Source organism: Hylobates moloch, unplaced genomic scaffold (genome assembly GCF_009828535.3).
Source record: "Hylobates moloch isolate HMO894 unplaced genomic scaffold, HMol_V3 SCAFFOLD_9, whole genome shotgun sequence".
Taxonomy (NCBI): Eukaryota; Metazoa; Chordata; class Mammalia; order Primates; family Hylobatidae; genus Hylobates; species Hylobates moloch.
In genome coordinates, this window is record NW_026652284.1 from 14,914,029 (window position 1) to 14,923,091 (window position 9,063).

Sequence of the window (9,063 nt, forward strand, 5' to 3'; positions counted from 1 at the left end):
ATGCCGTCCAAAGGGCCCGCTGCAGTCGGTGCAGGTCTTTGGACGCAAGAAGACAGCCACAGCTGTAGCGCACTGCAAACCACGGCAATGGTCTCATCAAGGTGAACGGGTGGCCCCTGGAGATGACTGAGCCGCACACGCTACAATACAAGCTGCTGGAGCCAGTTCTGCTTCTCGGCAAGGAGCGATTTGCTAGTGTGGACATCCATGTCCATGTGAAGGGTGGTGGTCTCGTGGCCCAGATTTATGCTATCCATCAGTCTATCTCCGAAGCCTTGGCGGCCTATTACCATAAATATGTGGATGAGGCTTCCAAGAAGGAGATCAAAGACATCCTCATCCGGCCAGGCGCGGTGGCTCACGCTTGTAATCCCAGCACTTTGGGAGGCCGAGGCGGGTGGATCACGAGGTCAGGAGATCGAGACCACGGTGAAACCCTGTCTCTACTAAAAATACAAAAAAAAAAAAAATTAGCCGAGCGTGGTGGCGGGCGCCTGTAGTCCCAGCTACTCGGAGAGGCTGAGGCAGGAGAATGGCGTGAACCCGGCAGGCGGAGCTTGCAGTGATCCGAGATTGCGTCACTGCACTCCAGCCTGGGTGACAGAGCGAGACTCCGTCTCAAAAAAAAAAAAAAAAAAAAAAAAAAAAAAAGACATCCTCATCCAGTACGACCGGACCCTGCTGGTAGCTGATCCTCGCTGCTGCGAGTCCAAAAAGTTTGGAGGCCCTGGTGCCCGTGCTCGCTACCAGAAATCCTACCGACAAGCCCATCATGACTATCAAGATTCACCTGTATAATAAACAGTTTTTGAGGGCTTTTAAAGTTAAAAAACAAAACAAAAACACAAAAATTATCCGGGTGTGGTGGCATGTGCCTGTAATCCCAGTTACCCAGGAGGCTGAAGCAGGAGAATCGCTGGAACCTGGGAGGCAGAGGCTGCAGTGAGCCGAGATCATGCCACTGCACTCCAGCCTGGGTGACAGAGCAAGACTCCATCTGAAAAAAAAAAATCTCTCTATATATATCTCCAGGATATATTTTGGTCATTAAAGCCACCCTCCCCTTCACTTGGATCACTGATATGGCCGATTCATTCGGCTCCTGCTTCTACCCTGGGCCTTTTTTTTTTTTTTTTTTGAGACGGACTCTCACTCTGTCGCCCAGGCTGGAGTGCAATGGCGCATTCTTGGCTCACTGCAAGCTCCGCCTCCAGGGTTCACCCAGTCTCCCGCCTCAGCCTCCAGAGTAGCTGGTACTACAGGCCCCCTCCACCACATCCGGCTAATTTTGGTTTTGTATTTTTAGTAAAGACGGGGTTTCACCGTGTTAGCCAGGAAGGTCTCGATCTCCTGACCTCGTGATCCGCCTGCCTCGGCCTCCCAAAGTGTTGGGATTACAGGCATGAGCCACCGCGCCCAGCCCAGGGCCTCTTATTTTCAATACTTTGGGCAATCCTTCTAAAACCTGTCATATCATTAAAAGCCATAAAAACCTATTACAGTTTACCAGGTTCTACAGATCTGCCCCACACACTCCTCTGACTCTTTGACATTCATCCTATACCCCCGTCTTGACCATTCTATTTTTTTTGAGACAGGGTCTCACTGTCACCCAGGCTGGAGTGCAGTGGCTCAATCAAGGCTCACTGCAGCCTCGACTCACTTCCCAGGCTTGAGCAATTCTCCCACACAAGTAGTTGGGACCACAGGTGCACGCCACCATGCCTGGATAACTTTTATATTTTTTGTAGAGACAGGGTTTCACCATGTTCCCAGGTTGGAGTGCAGTGGTGCAATCATAGCTCACTGTAACTTCAAACTCCCAGGCACAAGCAATCCTCCTGCCTCAGCATCCCAAGTAGCTGGGACTAAAGGCGCACAACACCACGCCCAGGTAATTGTAACATGTTGTAGAGACCAGTCTCGCTATGTTGCACAGGTTGACCTGGAACTCCTGGCCTCAAGCAATCTTCTCACCTCTGCCTCCCAAAGTGCTGGGATCACAGGCATGAGCCACCACGCCCAGCTATGACCATCCTATTTCAACCACACTTGATTTCCTTCCTCTATTTCATATGTGCCAGTCAAGCTTGCTCCTCCCTGAAGGTGTTTTCATTTACGATTCCCTCTGTAGTCTCTTCCCTAGATATCCACGATTTGCTCCCTTCGCTCCTGCAAATCTTCATTCATAAATTATCTGTTTTTTGGGGCGCCATGTCACACACCTGTAATCCTACCACTTTGGGGAGTTGAAGCGGGAAGATCACTTGAGCCAAAGAGTTAGAGGCTTCAGTGAACTAGGATTACACCACTGCATTTCAGTCTGGGTGACAGCGAGACCCTTTCTCTAAAAAAGTACAAATAAAAGTAAAACCATCTCCTTCTTGAGGCCTATCCTAACCACCTCATTTAAAATTGCAAGACTTGCTTCATCTCTATTATCCTTCACTGTATTTTCACTATAGCACTTGCCACTTCTATTATTTAATTTCCTTATTGTCTGTCTCCCTTCTCCTCCGCCAGGTTAAGCTCCATGAGAACAGGGATCTTTGCTTTGTTTTTATTCAGTGATGTACCTAAACACCTGGGATAGGCTCTGGCACATTGTTTGATGCTCAAAAATTGTTCAACAAGTAAATTAAAATCCTGAGTTTCCAGTCTTTTTGATATATTGTCTAACTAGGCCACTTATACCATGATGCCAACATGATAAATCTACAGGTTTCATACAATCTGCACACTTGTCAGGATAGAATTTTGCTTTGGGGATGACCATTTTGTACTCTGGCAGGACAAACAAATGTTGGGTGTCCCAGGAGCATTGTTTACTTTTATAGATGTGTTTCTATTTTTCTTCTTCTTTTGAGACGGAGTCTCACTCTGTCGCCCAGACTGGAGTGCAGTGGCATCATCTTGGTTCACTACAACCTCTGCCCTCCCTGGTTCAAGCGATTCTCCTGCCTCAGCCTCCCGGATTATAGGCACGTGCCAGCACGCCTGACTAATTTTTATGTTTTTTTAGCAGAGATGGGGTTTCACCATGTTGGTCAGACTGGTCTGGATTTCCTGACTTCGTGATCCGCCCGCCTCAGCCTCCCAAAGTGCTGGAATTACAGGCGTGAGCCAGCGTGCCTGGCCATGTTTCTATTTTTCTAAGAAGTATACTGTTGCTGCAGGGATTTGTTCCTTGAACTCCAATACTTCTGAAGTACAGGGAAGCGTTTTATAACCAACTCTGAACGTTTTGCCTCAAAGGAGAAAAAATTATTACACTATGTGGGAGTGCTAACTGCTGCCAAAAATATTTTGAAGGACTTCCCATATTACTAAAGTCTCTAAAGAACCTCATTTATCTTTACTAGGAAAAAGTTATTGCTGTTTTAAATTCTCTTCTATTCCAGAATTTGCCTTGAGAAGCTGTTCTCTCCTTGAACAATGCATTTTAAAAAAAAAAAAAAAAAAAAGAACAAATCCAAAGGCATGGGCAAAAGGGACCTAGCCCACACCATTTACTTTTTTAGAACTTGTCCGTGCCGGATGATTGCAGTGGGGACCTCAGTAAGTAAACCCGGTCCAGTTCATCCCTCCTGGGACTACAGGCGCCCACCACCACGCCCGGCTAATTTTTTTTTTTTAATTCTTAGTAGAGACGGGGTTTCACCATGTTAGCCAGGATGGTCTCCATCTCCTGACCTCGAGATCTGCCTGCCTCGGCCTCCCAAAGTGCTGGGATTACAGGCGTTGAGCCACTGCGCCCAGCCCAGCCCACACCATTTCTATACTGCATTGACTGTCTTAAGAATCTGGGTGTAATCAAAGTTTTGGTTAACATCTACCCTCTTTTAGGGAACACAAACGTGGTACAAATTAATTCAGACACCTCAGTTTTAGAGTAAGGAAGAAAAACTACATGAACAATGAATTGGCAATTCTGGAATTCACTAGTCTGGTCTAGCTTGACAAACACAAATGAGATCCATGACTACATAAACAAAGGCCTTTTCACCTCTGGGGCAGATCATGAGATTGTGGTGATTCAAAATGTTTATTTGAACATGGTTCTCTGCATAAAGTTCACTAGTTCCAACAGTGTTTGGGTTTTGTCGGTTTAGGAAGCTGGAAAAAGTCTTATGGTCGATATGAGGATGGGGGAGGAGGTTAGCCCTGGATTTAACTGTTTGCAAATCTATGCCATTGGTCATAAGGGAGATGTTAACTGTGCAAACACCACTCACTCTTTTTTTTTTTTTTTGAGACAGAGTTTCGCTCTTCTTGCCCAGGCTAGAGTAACAATGGCGCGATCTCGGCTCACCGCAACCTCCACCTCCCAGGTTCAAGAAATTCTCCTGCCTCAGGCTCTGGAGTAGCTGGGATTACAGGCATGCACCACCACGCCCGGCTAATTTTGTACTTTTAGTAGAGACGGGGTTTCTCCATGTCAAGGCTGGTCTCGAACTCCTGACCTCAGATGATCCGCCTGCCTCAGCCTCCCAAAGTGCTGGGATTACAGGCGTGAGCCACCGCGCCCGGCCACCACCTACTCTTTAATACAAATCAACACCATTTTTTGTACAATAAAAAGATGTGCTTTCTGTGTTAAATGTAATGGTTAAAGGTATAAAGCATTTGTTTTGGGCTCTGTCGCCCAGGCTGGAGTGCAGTGGTACGATCTCGGCTCACTGTAAGCTCCGCCTCCCGGGGTTCACGCCATTCTCCTGCCTCAGCCTCCCTAGTCGCTGGGACTACATGCGCCCGCCCCCACGCCCGGCTAATTTTTGTATTTTTTTTTTTTTTTAGTAGAGACAGGGTTTCACCGTGTTAGCCAGGATGGGCTCGATCTTCTGACCTCGTGATCCGGCCGCCTTGGCCTCCCAACGTGCTGGGATTACAGGCGTCAGCCGCTGTGCCCGGCCTAAAGTATGTGTTTTATAAATAAAAATGAACTCCAGGAATTAGGAGTGTTTAAACAGACCCTTCTAGTCTGTTCAAGTGCTAGACAATCCTTCGAATCTAAACTGCCCAGCTAATTAGAGCCATAATAATTTGCCTGAGTTATCAGGCTACTGTAACAGATTCCAAATTTCAACTAATAGTTTTAAGCTATTTCATTTTCATTGTGCAAACAAAAAAAGAAAAAAAAACAGCATTAAAAAAAAATTCTGTAAGCTCTCACCGCCAAAAGCAAGGACAGGCCAGATGCGGTGACTCTCGGCTGTAATCTCAACACTTTGAGAGGATCTCTTGAGCCTAGACGCTCAAGACCAGCCGGGGCAACACGGTGAAACCGTCTCTCCAAAGGTTAAAAAATTAGCCCAGCGCCAGGCACGGTGGCTTATGCCTGTAATCCCAGCACTTTGGGAGGTCGAGGCGGACGGATCCCTAGGTCAGGAGATAGAGACCATCCTGGCCAACATGGTGAAACCCTGTCTCTACTAAGAATACAAAAATTCGCCGGGCGTGGTGAGGAATGCCTATAGTCCCAGCTACTCCGGAGGCTGAGGCAGGAGAACTGCTTGAACTCGTGAGGCGGAAGTTGCAGTGAGTCAAGATCCACTGCACTCAAGCCTGGGTGACAGAGCGAGACATCTTCTCAAAAAAAAAAAAAAAAAAAAAAAATTACTCCAGCATGGTGATTGGCGCCTATTGTCTCAGCTATTCAGGAGGCTGAGGTGGGAGGATAACCTGAGTCCAGGGAGGTCGAGGCTGCAGTGAGCTGTGATTTCGCCACTGCACGAAACAGAGACCTTGTCTTAAAAAAAAAAAAAAAAAAAAAAGGACAGTTAATGTCAAAAGATATGGTAAAAAAATTTAAAGCTCTATGCAGTGCTTTTGGTCATAATGAAACTAAATTATTTGGAATCCAAAATCCTCTTCTATTTCTTTCATCTGGAAGCCATCAAATCCTGATCGATTCCGTCAACAACAGATGTTTTTTACTTTTTCATCCTATCATTATGAGCTTTACCTCCTGTTACTGAAATAACTCCCTATAATTATACATAGTAAGAATATAAAGGGCTGGCTCTTTTATGTACTCACGCTGTGCTGAAGAAAAACAAACTTAAAAGAGAAAAAAATTAAACAAAGAAACCTTGTACGAAAGCAAAGGGCGAAGACAAATTTAGCAGCAGTTCTCTTGAATTTCCTGGCTTTGTTGATTTCGAACCACAAGGTTAACATTAAAACACCAAGACTCACATTTAAATATTTCTTTTGAAATCAGAAGAACAATAGCTCTTTCAGGATTTGAAATGACGCTGGAACGCACACAATAGATTCTACTGGGTCAATGTATTATTTACATACTCATCTGAGATTTCAAAAGAAGTTAAATGGGAGATGTTCTCAACAGGCAGAAATAAGATATTCCAATCTATTGTTCAAGTTTATGGCTCCGATATAAATAATGGGCTATAAACCGGTATCTGGAAAACAGTTGCGCAGTGCGTGCTTAATGGCCAGCCAATGAAAAGCAACGTGTCATTCTACTCCGTCTTCCAGCACATCAAGGACATCCCACCCCGCCTTCTTTTTTTTTTTTCAAAGAGGCCAACCGCTGGGGACACCGGGTTTGGCACCTTTGTGAGGCCTCCCAGCAGCACAGGAGCTCTAAAGGGGCACGCTCTGCAGTTGAGCTATTTGCAGAGCGCCATGATCGCTCAAAGCCGAGCACGCGCACGGGTTTGCTACTGGCACCAGCACGAGGCTTTTAGACAGCCACTTCCCACGGCTCAGTTCTAGGCATCCTTTTTTTGAAACGTGTTCTCTCCACCCTGCAAGGGTGGGGTGAGAAATCTCACTTTCGAAGGGCTTGCAGGGCGGAAGAGAGTTGGCGCCTTGCGGACACCCCGGCCGCGCTTCAAGGTTCACACGCCGCGTAGCAGCTCGGACACAGCCCGGTTCCGAGGCGATCGGCGGTCGAGACTGGGGCCTCGAGCCGAGAAGGGAAGAACAAAGGGGCCGCGTTAGCCCGCCGCCCCGAGGGACAGCCCAGGCGCGCCCGCCGCTCCGCCCACACCCCGCCCCTCGGCCGCGCGAAATGGCGGCGGCCGCGCCACAAAATGGCAGTCGCTCGGCCGCGGAGAAGCACCTGCTAAATGTCGTGACTCCCTCCCCCTGCCCGGCCCCGCGAGCGCCAATGTCGTTCTCCCCGCCCAGGCGCCCCGGTCTTCTCACGCCGCCCCGCCCAGCGGCAACCGCGTCCGGAGCTCGCCAACAATGCGGCGCCTTTGTGCGGGCGAACGCTACCTTTACTCAGCCACACGGGCCCTTCTTCGGGGGGCTTTTTCTTAAAGGGGCAACCGCTGAGAGCAACGGAGCACCGCCGCCCAGGACGCCCCTCAGGCCCGGGGTTACTACGGTTTCCCCAACTCGCAGCGTTAGCGTCAGGCCACCAAAGTGAACACGGGCGGTGAAGGGACCACAGAGCCCGATAGGAGGGAAAACCTAGGAAAAATTAGTGAAAGACGCCCCCAACCAATGCTTTGGCGGCCACGCTGAGTCCTAACGTACTGAGCCCACTCGAGGGGGCCCCTGCGCGCAAGCGGCTCCAAAGGGCGGGTTTCGGCTTTCCTTCCACCTCGCAAACGTCCAGTGAGCGCTCTAGGTTTCTCATGGCTACCCCCTGCCCTCTCCCCATGCTGGGGACTCTCGGGGGCTGAGCAGTGGCAGAGGGAGGAGCGGCTGCCGCGGTCCCTGTACTTTTTCTCTGGCGTGAGGGTCTCAGTGGCCTTGGGCTCTGCTTGGGCCGTGGCTCGAACGTTGGAGGTGTCGCGGTGTGCTTGGGGGTTTTTCGCTTTCTTTCAAACGCCTGCTTCCTTGCACTCCCCGCTCCCCACCCCCCAGCGTCCCTTTGGCTCCGTCTTTCCAGAAACTTCTCTGAGAAACTCAGCAAAAAGCATCCGACTTCGCCACCGCTTCCCTCTCCGAGCATGCGCGAGACGCCAGGCGGAAAGCCTGGGGCGCGCCGGAGTGTGAGAGTGGTGCGTGAGCGCGCGCGCGCGCTCGCCGTGCGGGGGCGGTTCTCTCTGACAATGAAGGGAAAGGATTCTCCCTCCCCTCAACATTTTGTCCTCGCGCAAGCGCGTCGGAGCCACTTCCTTGGCCTTTGAGGGAAGGGGGAGGGGTCGTCCCGAAGGGCGCTAGTTGTGGTTCCGCGCGCCTGCGCACGGTGCCGTTTTCATCTGGCTGTGTTGTCCCCGAGTCTTTGATGTGAAGTGCGTCTGAACAGCTCGCTGGTGCCCGACCCACTTTTTCCTCAAGGCCCACTCGCGGAAACTAGCTTCTTGTGGGGTTATCGATTCTGTACCCCGAGTTTCCTGGAGATTAGTCTCCCCTTTGTGCCCCGGGGCTGAGGCTGCGCGCTGACTTGTCTTCCACCCCTGCCCGCGCCATGTTTGGAACGGCTGTTGACTGGATCCCGTGTGGAGTGTGGTTGAGCCTTCTCGAAACGGGAAAACAGTCCTGGCCGAAGGCTTGGGTGGTGCCTGGGCCGGCTTACATTAGGCACTGCGTGGAATGTTTGCTCACTAAGCCCAAAGAAAGGCGTCTTTTTTTTTATTTTGAGACGGGAGTCTCACTTTCGTCACCCAGGCTGGAGTGCAGTGGCGCAGTCTCGGCTCACTGCAACCTTCGCCTCCCGGGTTCAAGCGATTCTCCTGCCTCAGCCTCCCATGTAGCTGGGACTACAGGCGCCCGCCAATACGCTTGGGTAATTTTTGAATGTTTAGTAGAGATGGAGTTTCACCATGTTGGTCAGGCTTGTCTCGAACTCCTGATCTCAGGTGATCCGCCCACTTCGGCCTCCCAAAGTGCTGGGATTACAGGCGTGAGCCACCGCGCCCGGCTTTGCCGCCCTGCCTGGGAACGGGGTCTTGCTGTGTTGTCCAGGCTGCTTTGGAAGTCCTGACGTCAAGAGATCTTTCCGCCTGGGCCTTCCAAAGTGCTAAGATTACAGGTCTGAGCTGCCACGCACGGCCTTTTTTTTAAAAAAAATTAAAATGGTTTTAAAAGGTGTCATTTTCATTGGGAGGGGGTGGGGCTCCTAGTGCCTGCCACAGTCCT

General features: G+C 50.0%; 1 pseudogene; it reads left to right on the forward strand.

Annotated features, from left to right (window-relative positions):
- On the forward strand, nt 1-6,969 carry LOC116813781 (small ribosomal subunit protein uS9-like; annotated as a pseudogene).
- The last annotated feature ends 2,094 nt before the right edge of the window (nt 6,970-9,063 follow it).